A 16,948-nucleotide genomic window follows, 5' to 3' on the forward strand; every position below is an offset into this window, starting at 1 on the left:
CGCCAAAAAAGACATTTTTGGGAAAACTGATTGTATAATAGGTCATCGTAAATGCTTTATGGACCAAGTACTGTAACGTCTCCAAGTGATTATGGAGGATAAGGACATAGCTTATGGTATTTTGAATTCTCTCACTTTCCACTTTACAGAAACGTTTGAAGTAATATTTATAAGAAGAAAGCGATCACGCCACTCAGATGGTTGTCTCAGATATTGAGACTTTGTGATGCCTCATCCAAGGAATTGGTAAGCAGCATAAATTCAGGTGCACTAAAGTGATACAATGTACTAAGTCATTGTATTAGTTATGGAATCATAGCCATAGATTTTAACTGCTTGGAAACAAGTCCTTCTGCCCATCATGTTTATGTTGGTCACCAAGCACCAATCTGCTCAAGTCCAGCTTTCTAGCACTTGACCCATAGCCTTATATGCTATGACACTTCAAACATTCATCTAAATACTTACTAAATGTTGTGTGGATTCCAAACTCCAACACCCTTTAAGGCAGTGAATTCCTGATATGCCCTATTCTTTGGTTAAAAGAAATCCTCAAATCTGCTTTAAACCTCCTGTTCATTTCCTCCTATCTATTCTCCAGTTATTGACCCCTCTACCAAAAATTCTCCCTATCTACCCTATATATGTGCCATGTAGTGCTGTACATTCCCAGTCATGTTCTCTATTCTAAGAGAAACAACCCCTGCCTATCAAGTTTCTCTTCTCAGGTACAAATCTCCAGCTTGGAAAGCATCTTGGTGAATTTCCTTTGTGTCCCATCATATACTTCCTATTATGTGACATTCAGAACTACAGACAGCATTCCAGTTGCCACCAATTAATGTTTTATCCAGCTTCATCATAACCTCCCTGCTCTTGTAATCAGTGCCATAATTAATAAAAAGATGGTATCCATATGCCTTCTTAATCACCTAACATACCTGCCCTGCTGCCTCCAGGGATCTATGGACTTGCATACCAAAGTTTCCTGATCGTCTGCACTTCCTAGGGTCCTACTATTCATCATGTACTCCCTTGGCTTTTTAGTTCTACCAAAAGGCATCACCTCATGCCTTTCTGGATTAAATTCCATTTACCACTGTTCTACCTATCTGACTAGGCTGCCTATATCATTCTGCAGTCTAAAGCTTTCCTCCTTGCTATTTACCACACGACCAATGTTCATGTCCTCTGCAAACTTATTGGTTACAGTTCTTGCATTTGTGTCTAGATCATTAATAAACAGTACAGACAACAAGGAACCTATCATCAGCCCTGTAATATGCAGTATTTGTTGTTCCACAACAGAAATACGTAGGAAGAGCTCTCTTTAAAACAATGCCTTGGGAAATGGATAGCAGTGCCAAGGCTGTATTTGCTGATAAACTCTAGTCACATGAGGTAAACCTGGAACCGCTGAAGTTCTTGACATGATGTGGTTCCTAAGGGATTCCAGGTTTTTGATTTACTGATACTGAAGCAATGGTGATATATGTTCCAGTGAATCTCATTATAATTGTTTTGTATCTGTTGATGGTGGAGTTACTGAAGAATGTAATAATAGGCTGGGATATTGCAAAGTTCATGATCATCATGTCCAGTGAATGAAACAAATGCTCATTCTGAATATCAGGAGCACAAAGGCTGACATTTCGGGCCTAGACCCTTCATCAGAGAGGGGGATGGAGAGAGGGTTCTGAAATAAATAGGGAGAGAGGGAGAGGTGGACCGAAGATAGATAGAGGAGAAGGTAGGTGGAGAGGAAAGCAGAGGTGGGGAGGGGATAGGTCAGTCCGGGGAGAACGGATAGGTCAAGGAGGTGGGATGAGGCTAGTAGGTGGAAAGCGGAGGTGTGTCTTGAGGTGGGAGGAAGGGATAGGTGAGAGGAAGAACAGGATAGGTAGGCGGGGGTGAGCTGGGCTGGTTTTGCATGCAGTGGGGGGAGGAGACGAGCTGGGCTGGTTTTGGGATGCAGTAGGGGGAGGAGATGAGCTGGGCTGGTTTTGGGATGCACTGGGGGAAAAGGAGATTTTGAAGAGTTGGCATTTGGCCTTGGCGATGTAGAGGTCAGTGTGTCATACTACCACTGTGCCTCCCTTGTCTGCGGGTTTGATGGTGAGGTTGGCTTTGGAGCGGAGGGAGCAGAGGGCTACCCATTCTGCGGGGGAGAGGTTGGAGTGGGTGAGAGGAGTGGAGAGGTTGAGGTGGTTAATGTCTCAACGGCAGTTGGAGATGAAGAGATCGAGGAGGGTAAGAGACCTGGGGGGTGGTGTCCAGGAGGAGGACTTCTGTTGGAGGCAGGAGAAGGGGTCAGCGGAGGGACAGTTAGGCTCCCGGTTAAAGAAGTAAGCGTGGACGTGAAGGTGGCGGAAAAACTGCTCTAGACCTCCCCCGGACTGATGATGAATGGTCAATCCTAAGCAAAGTGTTCACCTTTATCCCCCTCCACCCACACATCAACGAATACCAGTTACATTTGGACATAGAGCAGTTTTTCCGCCGCCTTCGCCTCCATACTTACTACTTAATCTTCCCTTTACTGACCCCTTCTCCCACCTCCAACACAAGTCCTCCTCCTGGACACCACCCCCAGGCCTCTTACCCTCCCTCGACCTCTTCATCTCCAACTGCCGTTGAGACATTAACCGTCTCAACCTCTCCACCCCTCTCACCCACTCCAACCTCTCCCCCGCAGAACAGGCAGCCCTGCACTCCTTCCGCTCCAACCCTAACCTCACCATCAAACCCGAAGGCAAGGGAGGTGCAGTTGTAGTATGGCGCACTGACCTCTACATCGCTGAGGCAAAATGTCAACTCTTCAAAATCTCCCCATCCCCCACTGCATCCCAAAACCAGCCCAGCTCATCCCCGCCTCCCTAACCTGTTCTTCCTCTCTCCTATCCCCTCCTCCCACCTCAAGCCGCCCCTCCATTTCCCACCTAACCTCATCCCACCTCCTTGAACTGTCAGTCCTCCCTGGACTGACCTATTCCCTCCCTACCTCCCCACCTATACTCTCGTCTCCACCTATCTTCTCTCCATCTTCAGTTCACCTCCCCCTCTCTCCCTATTTATTTCAGAACCCTCTCCCCAGCCCCCTCTCTGATCAGGGGTCTAGGCCTGAAACGTCAGCTTTTGTGCTCCTGAGATGCTGCTTGGCCTGCTGTGTTCATCCAGCTTCACACTTTGTTATCTTGGATTCTCCAGCATCTGCAGTTCCCATTATCTCTCATTCTGAATATTCATAGTTTATATCAAAGATGGTTCAGTTGTGAGCAGCTTGCAACTGAGGCAGAAACCATAGGGAAAAAAATGCTAATGACATGCACTGGTATTAACACGACTTGTATACCTCAAGGCAGTGCTCCAATATGACCTGTATGTTTATTTTGAAGCACTACCTTTATTTTATTTTTTTGTCTCTCTCTGTGAAGGTTTTAATACTCTCTGGCCTCAAGACACTTGAATACATACATCACGTCTGATATTCTGTTGTCACACTGAGGGAGTATTGCACTGTCAGAGGTGTCATCTTTGAGATGAGATTTTTAAAGAGGTTCTACTTGTTCTCAGATAGAGGTTAGATATACTGTAGCATGATTTCAAAAATAAATTAATTGCCCTGCATCCTAGTAAATAATTATCCATAAACAGATCACAAAACAGTTTATCTGTTCATTACTTCATTGCTTATGTGGGACATTACTAAGTGCAAATTTGCCTCCAGGTTTCTTTAATTGCAACAGATACTGCACTTCAAAATCTTTGCTGGCTGCAGAGAGCTTTGAGATATTCTGAGGTCATGAAAACCACCGCAGATACATTTTTTTCTTACTTTTTGAAGAAATAAACACACTGTACACAATGTACTTGTCAGTGGTTCTAAAATTGATGAGAGTTCAACATATAAAGGCAAGAAATGGTTTTCAAGGACCTGAATGTAAAAATGTAGGAAAAGGTGATTTGCGCATTTACCTTGCAAATGCAATTTCCTGTTTAAACAGCTACGCCACTTCATTGAAAGCTTCTACCATCCGTGTGGTAAATTGTAGAGTAGAGCAGTACAGCATGCACAGATACTAGTTTAAAAATGGTGGGGTTTGAGAGCATTCTGGTAAAGGATTGCACTGAAAAGCTTTCTTAATTGATCCAGATATATAATGTAATTGATCATTCTTTGGTTTCCATGATTATCATAAATGAAGGTCTTGGTTTCCAGGTACTATCTTGGCACTCGTCATTCCTCTTCCAATAATGATGATAGAAATGCCTTAAAGAGCAAGAATAAATGAAAGAAAGTTGTAGGTTTATTTCACTTGTTTCAGGATCTTGGTAAAGCTCTGCAGAGGCAGACCTATGAAGCAATCACACGACAACAGTACTTTTATAACATTTTATTCCTGCAAAGTCTAAAGATCTAGTGGGCAAGTATTGAATATTGAGATCAAAAGATTACATGCAGTACAGAATATTCCCTTCATTGCATAGTGATATTGAAATCGCCATGCATTTGAAGTTTAGAGTTCTGGTTTGCAGTCAGTAATTTGCTGTTTTTAAATGATCTGAATCAGCCCTGATTGCCTAGTTCTGATACTATGCTTATTTAAGGAATTGGGAATAAGGTAATAGAGATGTGTTTTGGGGCAAAAGAATCTTGGTGTTTATTTAAATGTAAAAGGTAAGTACGCTACAAGAAATACAGGTAAAAACACTAAACAATGAAATTAACACTGTCAGTTATACAGAGAACAATAATTAAATACACTATTAAATTAAACACAGATTAAACACTGTTAGAAGCTAAACAGCAGTTTTAATCACAGAAACCCTAATCAGGCTTCCTACCGTTGAGGCCCCATACACTGTCACCATCTGCCTTCTCCTCCCTGCTAGCTAGGTCAGAAAACTTTGGGATCTCAAGAGTTTCAGCTCACCTCTGCAGAAAACGCAGTTTTAAAGTGCACCCAGTTCTGACATTGTCGTTTCCGGTGCCTAGGTCGATGCTGGGTCATCCAGCAAGTTTCATTTGTTTGAGTCTTTGTAGCGATTGGTACAACTGAGTGGCTTGCTAGGCCATTTGAGGGCAGTTGAGAGTCAACCACATTGCTGTGGGTCTGGAGTCACATGTCGGCCATACCAGGTGAGGGTGGCAGATTTCCTCCCCAAACGGCATTAATGAACCAGATAGGTTTTTCTGACAATCAGCAATGATTTCATGGTGATCAATTGATTCTTAATTCCAGATGTTTTATTTGGAATTCCAATTCCACCATCTGCTGTGGTGGGATTCGAACCCAGGTCCCCAGGACGTTAATCCAGAATCTGGTTATAGATCATAGTTATACAGACTGTGTGTCCCATTATCTACATCAAATCTGTGTTGTCCATTGTGTTTTTGGTGTTTCCTTCTGAAGTCAGTTGCCTTCCTGATAGTTTAGAGTATGTGTAAATGGATTTTGATCGAAGTTTAATGTTCAACATCTGTATAGGCCCCAAACTGTCTGTATTGAGCAGCCTCAGATGTAAAAGTTAGTATCAGTCATGTATATAAATCCATAGGGTAAATTTGCATTTGCAGATTTGTAATTGCAGGTACATTCTATTTTGTTCAAAAAGCACACAATTTGTAGACAGTCAATGTGGCATTTTACAAATTCCTGCTTTGGAAATAACACCAGTCTAACTCCAAGCTGATACACAACCAGATTCTAAACAAGACCTCACACTTAAAATGCATTGTCTGACCTGGGATGTCAACTCTGGTATACCAAAAGGAACGAATAAAACCTTTAGTTCTCTCGAGGCAGTGACTTGGAAGAAATTCCTGAATTTGCATATTCATCCTTTCAAAATAATTAAAGATTTAACAACCATCCAAGGCTTGTTCAACACATTCGCATCAGTTCTATGATAGTAGGAACTGCTGATGCTGGAGAACCTGAGATAACAAGGTGTAGAGCTGGATGAACACTTCAGGCCAGGCAGCATCAGATGAGCAGGAAAGCTGAATTTCAGGTCTAGACTCTTCACCTTCTGATTTTCTGATGAAGCGTCCAGACCCAAAATGTCAGCTTTCTTGCTCCTCTGATGCGGCTTGGCCTGCTGTGTCCATCCACCTCTCTGTACCTTGTTATCTCGCATCCGTTCTATGACCCTTTGATGGTTTGCTTATAAATTCTATGTCTGATGCCATCTCTCTCACTGACACCTGAAGAAGACAGCTTATGACTTCAAATAAACCTGTTGAGCTATAACCTGGTCTTGTGTGATTTTTGACCTTTCCCAAGATGGAGCACCTTTGGGATCTCCAGTGCACCACAGAGATAAAAGCAGTGCCTTTTGTGTCCTTCATTTCTATTGTGCCAAGTTCTGGAAGTATTAGCTGGACTGGAAGCCCCTCAATAAGATTGAAAGAAAATCTGAACAATCTCTAGGAAAGGTGGCTGCTGAGTTCTGTGAAACTCGAGAATTGGATTATCTTTAAGTTAATTTGTCTTGAAATGCTGAGTGTCTTCCATTAGTTTCCAATTTAAAGAGGAAGATATTGTGTTTTCAAGTTCAATAATTTCTTCAAAGGACATGGTTTGATAAAACTTCCTGAAAGAACAAATAAAAACAAGTCAATGTAGTTTGTATTGATGATGACAATTTTCATCATCTTTCTTAGAAGACAAACTTTGATTTCAGCAATTTCATATCAGTCATAAAATGAACGTTTTGGACTTTCATTTAAAATTGAACTATTAACAGCCCAGAGAAATCAATGTGTCACAGTGAAGACGTTATATAGTATATCAGGAAAAACAGGCAAGCACATTAACTATCACTGTACAGATACCAGATTAATGGTTTACTGTGGCTTTCGGACTGGAAGCAAAGATGTTAGAAGCATGAATCACCTTCAGACAGCTGACCTAATAGAGCCATTTGTTGTAGTATAGTAAATGGAGATTTCAGAGAGACACCTATTATGCAGTAAATCATCTTTTCTTTCCAAGCTTGCGGTCTGGATTTCCAAAAAAATATTTCATCAAAATGTGATTATCCAGCTTCTACCCCATAATGTGGTTATGCTAAATCAAAGGGCCTATCAGTCTGCTTTGATTTGCAAAATGAGAGTAATGTGATGCTGCGCAAAGTTGCAGGAGTGAATTTATCTGAAATACCAGATATATCAAAGCAGATAAGTGATCATTGAATGCAAATTGAACAGTAAAAATGTTTTCAATTTTAGTTCCTGCACTTTTGTTCCAAAAGCAACACTTTCCATTTGCTGAGATAACAAAGTGTGGAGCTGGATGAGCACAGCAGGCCAAGCAGCATCTCAGGAGCACAAAAGCTGACGTTTCGGGCCTAGACCCTCGATGAAGGGTCTTGGCCCGAAACGTCAGCTTTTGTGCTCCTGAGATGCTGCTTGGCCTGCTGTGCTCATCCAGCTCCACACTTTGTTATCCTGGGAACTGCAGATGCTGGAGAATCCATTGTCACTTTCCATTTGCTGCTTTTTTTAAAATGGTGGTTATCATTAGTATGCATTGCAGTAGCAACAAACAATTAAGAAGATTTATTTAAGAAATACAGTCGAATCATTCTGTATGTTCAATCCATTATGTAAACAGCAATTTTCAACAGCATTTAACATGGTTTAAATATTTGATCTATCAGCTCGATGAAAACTTGTGCAGGACGTGAGCATTATTATCAAGTCTTAATGTTGATCAATAATTCATGGTCAAGAAATAAATAAATAAAATGTTTTGTTCTTCTTAAAAGAACATGTCCATCAGTTTATCTCCTTGTTTCTTTCACTGCAGAGAAAATGTCTGCAATTCTTACTTGAGGATGTGAAGAGAGCAGGGGAGAGGCAGATTTCCAAAGGCGATGCCCTGTTTGAATGTTGCTGGACTTCCTATTAAAATTAGCTGACGAGTGTCTCATTATTATTTTCTGCAAGGCTTTCTTCACATCTGCCAGTTTGACTGTTGTGTCGGCAGCCATTCAGGTTTGTCAACCTGTAACACAAGGTCATATTATCTCTAGGCTATTAATCAAAAGGCTTAGGTAATGTTCTGCGAACCTGAATCCCACCATGGCAAATGGTAGATTTTTAATTCAGTAAAAAATCTGGAAGGATTATCTAGTGATGATCCTGATACCATTGCTGACCACTGGAAAAGAAATCATCTGGTTCACTAATATATTTTAGAGAGGGAAATTGCTGCCTTTACCTGATCTGACCTACATGTGACTCCAGACACACAGCAATGTGTTTGACTCTTAACTGCCCTCTGGGCAATTAGGAGCGACCAATAAGTGTTAGTGTAGCCAGTGATGCCTATGTCCTGTGAATGAATAAAGAAATAAAAAAACACAAATCTCTAAACGTGGTTCTAGTCCATACTGACTGACTAATTTGTGGATTTTTCTGTCTTACTGTCAATTCTCTTTTTCACATTATTAAGGCACTGAACTGCTAACAGTCAGTCTTTAACTGCAAGGATTATAAAAAAAAGTACTTTTAACATGCATACCATCAAGCCTACAAAACAACTTCAAAGTAATGAAGATGTCTCCCCTTCCTTAACAAGCAAAATACCAAATGTAAATTTTGCTTAAAGTTATGCATTGTTTCCAACAGAAGTTTTAGTCATATGCATTTGGTTTTCTTGTCGATTAAATACTTACAGTGGAAGGGTTGATGCCTCTCCAAGTTTAATAGCTCATGAGAAGCTTCAATCATATGTCGTCTGGCTTTTTGCTGCTACAATGTCAAGGATGAAACCTCACTAGGCCTACATTGCCTGCCTAAGCAAGGCAGTTTCACTGGTCGACACCAGCAAATCTGCTCAGGTGAGGCAGATGGGGCAGAACTCAAAAGGGATGCAATTTTAAAGGCCATCTTTTGTAGATGTATCTTTGTCCCTGTGGTCATTCACAGATTTTTTGTTTTCACATTTCACTGTTTCCAAGTTCTGGCATTCCAGCAATTTCTCCTCCCTGTTTTTTTTTCCTGAAGAAAACACTTCCAGAATATTTTGACTGTTAATGGGTCACTTGAACCAAAGATTGCTCTTTCAGTTCCACTTGGTCATGGAAATAAAAGCAGGAAAATATTCCCTGTTGACCTCACTAGCTGTGGGCTCTTGTCATTTCCTGTCCCTCCCATTCCGTCCAAAATCTCAGACCAAAAGTCTGTCCACAATTGTGCCATCTTCTTCAGCCTTTGCTTTCAGGTATGAACAACTTGCAACTTGTTCCTGGGAAATCTCAATCTGAGTTCAACTATCCCCATGGTGACCAAGCCACCTTGGCTTATTGTTGGGCAGAGTATAAAATTGATCACACTTGGTCTTGAATAAAGGAGAGAGCCCCAAAATACAATTATAAAAGCTTGCATTCATAACTGATTAGACAAAAGGAAAGACAAAACACCTGCGTGGCAAAGGGCAACAAGACAAGTTGGCTTTCATTTTTCACCAACTTTTTATCACATTATTCTACAATCATACACTAAACTGCCTCCCATTGTAGTGTAGTCACCACTGATATGTTGGAAAGCATAGCAGGTAATTATATATAGCCTCACAAATAACTAAGACAAATGGTCTATTCATCCAGAACACTTTCAGGATATGTGCTAACTGCTCGCCTTTCAGTAGTGCTGGGGATCTTTTATATTAGTGTAGGAAACAGGAGAAGCATTGGTTTAATGAGTAATTTAGTTTTGCTGCCAAACACCAACTCCCACACTTCCTCCCCATCTCATAGTCATCCCACTTGTCCAGTACTAGATGAATAGAAATTTCCTCCAACTAAATATTGGAAAGTCTGAGGACATTCTTCAGCTACAACCTCAGTTCCTGAGCTACTGACCCCTATTCCTCTCCCTGGAAATTGCATGAGGCTTATCCAACCTGATCACAGCCTCAGTGTGATATTTGATGCCAAGATGATCTTCTCTCCACACATCTGTACATGACTAAGATTGCCTAGTAACATCTCTGCAGTATAATTTCAGTCACTGCTTCAGCCTATTGACTAATAAATCTATATCCACGTGTTTGTTACCTCCAGACCTCACTATTGTGATACATCCTTGCAGCGCACTCAATATCAAAACAAAATTTAGGTCATCCGACCCCTGCTGTCTATATCCTACATTACATCAAGTTCTGTTCTCATCATTACATGCTTTCTGACCACCAATGGCTCCAGGTGAAGCAATGCCTCAATTTTATCATTCTTATCGTTATTCCCAAATACTATAATGGTTTCACACTTGCCTGCTTCTGGAACCATCTCACCCTGTAATCAGCTGAGATAACTGCACCTGCAAATTCCGGCTTCGCTGTCATTCCCAATTTTAGTCGCTGCAAAATTAGGGTCTAGTCTTCAGCTTATTACTCAAAATGTTGAAATTCCCTTTGTAAATGTCTCCGTCTCTTTACTCTCCTTTCAGCTGCACCCCTTTTTGTGAAAATGATACACTAGCAGTATTGTCCATATCTCTTTACCCTTGAGGGCAGATGATGAACCACATTTTGAATAAAACTGAGTGACATTCTAGACCTTTTGAGACACCTGGTAAGGAGCAAACACATTGCTGTGGAACTGAACTCATATACAGGCCAGGCTCAGGGAGAGATGGTAGATTTCTTTCCTTGAAAGATAGAAATGAGCTACACATATTTTTATGACAATTGTTTACCCTCCTTGTCACCATTACTGATACATGGAGTTGAATCTTGTATTTGTTTTGGCTAAGTCCAAGTTGTATCAGGTGTTTTGGAAGGATTTCCAAAGCAAGCCTAGAAGTTTTTTTTCTCACTGTATCGGGCCAAACTTATCTCATTAACTACCTACCCCGCCTCATGTCATCCAACAGGTCTGCTTCCAGCCCCATCTAACAACATACCACCCTGAGGATTATTTGCCAATCGGTAAATATCCAGTATTCCTTGCTCCCACGTCTTCTTTAAAAGGCCTTTATGCACTCAGATCAGCACTGACAATTCAGAGCTGCCCTCCACAGTTCCTGATTTTTACCTCAGACATAACAGAGAGGGGGAAGTCAACACTCCAATTTGTGGACAGGGTGGGAGGCTACAGAGGCGGGGCTCCTTCTTCCCCAGGGCTAGCAGGCAAGTTACGACACCAGGAGTTGCCAAATTGGACTAAGGTTGCCATCTGAGTTAAAGCAGATTCAGCCATCTGGAGAAATGCCAGCATTGCAGGAATGAGGACAATGACCTTCTCCACTCCACCAGCAAAATCTCCATCAATGTCAGCAAAATATTGGTCATTGACTTCAGAAAGCAGAGCGGAGGGCACTCCACTGATTGCATGAATGGTGTTGAAGTGGAGATGGTGGATAGTGTCAATTTCCTGGGAGTGATGATCACCAACAACTTGTCCTGGTTCACCCACATTGACACTATGGTCAAGAAAGCACAGAAACACCTCTATTTCATCAGGAGACCAAGGCATGTTCATTAAAATGTTTACAATTTATTATAGATGCACCAAGGAAAACAACCTATCTGGATGTGGTATGGCATCTTCACTTCCCGAAGTCCAAAAAAAATTACACAGAGTCACGAGCACAGCCCAGTTCATCACCAGCTTCTCGTCCATTGACTTCATTCACCTTCCTATTGCATCAGGAAAGCAGTCAACATAATTGAAAATCCGTCTCACCCCAGTTTTACTCCCTTCCACCCTCTTCTGTCAGGCAGTAGATATAAAAGTTTGCATACAAGTCAGGAACGGTTTCTTCCTGCTGTTATCAAGCTTTTGAATGGACCTCTTTTATGTTAATGTTGATCTCTCTCTGCAACTCTAATATTGTATCCATTGTATCATTGATCTGTTACCCTAATGCACTTGTATAGTAGATCTGCTTTTAAAGCACCTAACACAATACTTTTCACTGTACGTTGGTACATGTGACAGTAATAAATCAAAACAAATCAGTACAAGTGCCTGGATAACAAAGTGTGAGGCTGGATGAACACAGCAGGCCAAGCAGCATCTCAGGAGCACGAAAGCTGACGTTTCGGGCCTAGACCCTTCATCAGAGAGGGGGATGGGGTGAGGGTTCTGGAATAAATAGGGAGAGAGGGGGAGGCGGACCGAAGATGGAAAGAAAAGAAGATAGGTGGAGAAAGTATAGGTGGGGAGGTAGGGAGGGGATAGGTCAGTCCAGGGAAGACGGACAGGTCAAGGAGGTGGGATGAGGTTAGTAAGTGCCACCACCTTCTCTCTGATACATAACATATACTTTACCCATGACTATACCCACCATTCACCAAGACTTAAACTCTTTCACTCTCACTGCTGCCAGCAAAATCCTCTCTCGCTCTCGGTCAGCCAACCCAACCCTGGACACCACAAGCCTTGCATACCCCAAACCTACTCCACACCTGTATCAAAAGTAACATCAACATCATGGACTTCTGCCTCCCTTAATACCTGCATCTCACTCCTTGGATGAATTAACAGCCCCAATCAGGGGAAGCCTATTCTATGAAATCCACCTGGCTGACCTTCATGTAATCACTACAATAACTACGGTGGCTCAGTGGTTAGCACTGCTGCCTCACAGTGCTAGGGACTGGGTTTCATTCCATCCTCAGGTGATTATCTGTGTCGACTTTGTACATTCTCCTAGTGTCTGCACCGGCTTCATCTAGGAGCTCTGGTTTCCTCCCATGGTCCAAAGATGTACAGGTTAGGTGGATTGGCCACGCTAAATTGCCAATCGTGCCCAGACATGTACAGACTAGGTAGGTGAACCATGCAAAATTCAAGGGTAGGGTGGGTCTGGGTGGAATGCTGTTTGAAGGGTCAATGTGGACTCGATGGGTCAAATGGCCTGCTTCCACACTCTGGGGAGTTTACACCAAAATATATCTCATTGACCAAGCTTTTGATTATTTGCCGGGCTGCCACTTTATGCTGTTAGCAGCATGAAATTTTTTACAATAACTGAAATTGTGAATCAATTTGTGGTACTTTCTGTTCTCTTTCATCACTCTATAAATGTAAGTTCTTTTTGCACTTATTTTTGATAAAAATTACCTCTAATTTCCATACACGTTGTCTTGGAGTGCAAGCCTAAGTGATGTACTCAAGCACTGGTGTGGTGTTTTATAAGAATAATTTATACTTTCTATGCAATTGTTAATGTTTGTCCTTTGTTTTCCAATATCATTAGCTTACATTTGCTACTTCATTAATTTGTAATTATTATTTAAGGGCCCAACTTTTCTCCTGCTGATTTTAAAAGCTATTCAGACAGTAGATGTAAGCTGATGAAAGATTGCATTTCAGAGGTTACCTGTGGTTTATTTTACTGTTTATTTTGATGTGTAGATGTTTACCGCTAAATATATAACTGGTGCGCAGATAAGTAAAGCATTGTATAATTTAGTAAGCAATATAACAGCACTGTAACTGGAATTACTTTTCATCCAGTTTATTGCTTAAAATCCATCATTTTAAGCATTTTTCACAGTTTGTCTCATATTATGGAATTGAAATTGTTGATTTTTTTGGATGTTTTCACAGAAGTAAATTTTACCCTTTTTTGCATGTTCCTCCTGGCTCTAATTCAAGTAGGAGATACCTTTTCTTTCCTTTGATTTCCTTGAGTCCAGTTGGAAATGACTACTGCAGGTCAAAATAATGGAGGAGATAGCCAACAGCAATTCAACATTAAACCCTCTGTTTGCATGTCTGTCGGGTCTAATGTCTGTTTCAGGTATGAGTACCCAGGTTGTCTTTAGCCAACAGGATAGTTTGCAGAGATAGCAGGAACTGCAGATGCTGGAGAATCTGAGATAACAAGGTGTAGAGCTGGATGAACACAGCAGGTCAAGCAGCAGCAGAGGAGCAGGAAAGCTGATATTTTAGGTCTGGACCCTTCTTTAGAAAGGTTCTAGGCCCAAAATGTCAGCAATCTTGCTCGTCTGATGCTGTTTGGTCTGCTGTGTTCATCCAGCTCCACAACTTGTTACTTATGATAGTTAGCACACGCTTTTGTCATTCACCACTCTACTACCCCAGCCCACTCCAACTCAACCAACAGTGCTACTATTTTGGTGCCTTGGATATACATCAAAAATGGGCACTGCAACAATGCATTTTCTAGGGAAAAATGTTTTCACGCATTCAACCCGATTTTCGCAACATTGCCAAATGACAGAAGTAATTTCTGCTTTAACAGGCTGACTTAATTTTTATTAGCAAACAAGACTTCAGACCAAAATATGCCTGAAAGGAATATTAAGAATTCAGTGCATGCATCAGATTTGTTTCTAATCATTATGGCTTTGGAAGTAATCAGTATTGTACAAACATGGCAAGTGACTATTAAACTAAATATGCATCCTATTTTTAAGTGATACCATAAAGTGCTTTTTCAGTTCCTCAAAGTAATAATTCATTATATGAATAGAAAAATAAGAGGTTGCCAACAACTTCCTTGTTTTATTTAAAGCAGACAGCCACTTATCTCTCTGCAAATACGAAAAATAAATTTTGGAAAGAACTTTTTAAAAGATCCCATTCTTTAACTAACTATGAATAACTGAAAAAAAGTCAAACTGTTAACTCTCTTCCTAAGCCCTATACCTTTTCATAGTTTATCCTTTTGTTGGTGTTTTGGGAGAGAATTGGTAATGACATTTTTAGTTCATCATTATCCATTAGCTCTAAATAAAACAACAGGTGGTGTTGGTATCAGGTGCAGACAGTACCACACTTGCTATGATTGACTTTCAGTTTAATTTTTTTAATGTAGCAAAGGATGAGGACAGTGCCCATTGAGATCATATGTCTCTCTGCAAGAAGAATTTAGCTAGCCCCCTTATCCACAGACCTACAAAATGTTTCTCTTCAGATACTTTTCAGTTTTTTAGATTGAGAGCCATGATTGAATCTCGTTCTGCCAACATCTAAGGCAGTGTATTCTCTGTCCTAATAACTTTATACCTAAGGCCATTTTTCCGCATGTTGCCTTTGGTTCTTTTGCCAATTGCTTTATGTGTCTTCTGCCATTGTGGTGGTTTGTCTCTGTCTGCTTTATCTCAACCCGTCATGAAAGAGAACAGCCACAGTTACTCCAATCTATCTTCACAACTGAAGCCCACAAGCCTGAAACTGTTTTCATAAATCTTTTCTGTCATGCCTTCATATTTTTTCAGAAAGGTGGTGTACAGAATATTCCACTGTGGCCAAAACAGTGTTTATCAATGTTTGACTTTTTTTTTGTGGGCTAACACCTCGATATTGATATGATGGAATCAGATTTCAATGCTTTAAAAACTAACTGTTTTTTCAGGCATTTATTAGCCTATTGTGAAAGAAAATTAAGAAAAGTAAATGTTATATATAAATATGTATATGTATATTTAATTTGATAAATCTAGACATTTCAGAATGGCTATGGTGCATGAGGAGGTCATTCAGCCTCCCGTACTCATGCTCCACCCTCCAAGACCAACTCAACAAGTTCCACATCCCAACCTTTCTGTTGCAGACTTGAATTATTTTTCTTCAGATTCTTATCCAATCCCTTTGAAGCTCATGATTGAATCAGCCTCCACTACAATCACAAATACATTCCAGATTATATCATTTGATATGATTTGATTCATTGTGATCATGTGAAAAGCTTTGTTTGCGAGTAGTACAGGCAGATCGGAGTAAGCAAGGACATACAGATCATAGCGTGCTTAGGCAGACTGAGGCATACAGGTTACACTGCACAGGAGATGTGCAAAACAAAGTCAACATTAACAGCATCAGCACTATTTGAGGTTAGGGAGTAAATTCTTCATTCTGATAACAGGGAAGAAGCTGTTCTTGAACCTTTTGATGAGTGTGTTCAAATTTCTGCAACTTCTGCCTGATGGAAGGGGTTGTAAGAGATCAATACTGAGATGCAATGGGTCTTTGATGATGTTGGCCGACCTTCCGTGGCAGTGAGCTGTGTAAATAGAGTCCATGGATGGAAGGTTGGCTTCTCTGATAGTCTGGGCTATGTACACCACCTTCTGTAGTTTCTTGCGGTCCTGGGCAGAGCAGTTGCCGTACTAGGCCATAATGCACCAGGATAGAATGCTTTCTATGGTGCTTCAATAAAAGTTGGTGAGGGTCCTTTATGGATATGCCAAATTTACTGAACCACCAGAAGAAGAAGAGGTTTTGTTACGCCTTCTTGACCGTTGCATCCACGTGGGAAGTCTAAAACAGGTTGTCGGTTATCATCACTCCCATGAATTTGACCTCATTATTGTCTACAATGTAAGAAAGCTTTCAGTGATGTCACCTTTGATTCCTTCACTAATCATTTTAATCAGTGTCCTCTGCCAATGGGAATGGTTTATAGAATAGAACAGAATCTCTACAGTGTGGAAACTAGCCCTTTAGCCCAACAAGTTCACACTGACCCACAGGCCTCTCCCCCTGTAACACATCTAATTTACACACCCCTGAACACTATGGGCAATTTAGCATAGCCAATGCACCTAGCCTGCATACCTTTGGTCTGTGGAAGGAAACTGGAGCATTCGGAGGAAACCAAAAACAGATGTGAGGAGAGTGTGTAAACTTCACACAGACAGTTGCCCGAGGGTGGAATCAAGCCCAGGTCCCTGGCGCTGTAAGGCAGCAGTGCTAACCACTGAGCCACCATGTTTGTCTCCATTTACTTCTAAGATGCTTCATGATGTGGAATACCTCTACCAAATCCCCTCTCATATTTCCCTCCTCTAAGACCAAGAACTCCAGCTTCTCTATCCTATCTATGTAAATGAAGTCCATCATCCCTGGAACCATTCTTGTAAATCTTTTCTGCACCCTCTCTAAAGCCTTTGCATCTTTCCTAAATTATGGTCTCCAATACAGACCCCACACTCCAACCGAGTATTTTATAAATATTCAT

General features: G+C 41.1%; 1 protein-coding gene across 1 annotated transcript in view; it reads left to right on the forward strand.

The window, feature by feature from the left end:
* LOC125461226 (docking protein 5-like) overlaps positions 1-16,948 on the forward strand; it is a 521,375-nt gene that overhangs the window by 29,973 nt on the left and 474,454 nt on the right. The window contains exon 2 of the mRNA XM_048549743.2: positions 150-246. The gene's annotated coding sequence lies outside the window, so the exon portion shown is untranslated. The remainder of the gene's footprint in view (positions 1-149; positions 247-16,948) is intronic.

This window comes from Stegostoma tigrinum, chromosome 19, assembly GCF_030684315.1.
Source record: "Stegostoma tigrinum isolate sSteTig4 chromosome 19, sSteTig4.hap1, whole genome shotgun sequence".
NCBI classification, from domain to species: Eukaryota; Metazoa; Chordata; class Chondrichthyes; order Orectolobiformes; family Stegostomatidae; genus Stegostoma; species Stegostoma tigrinum.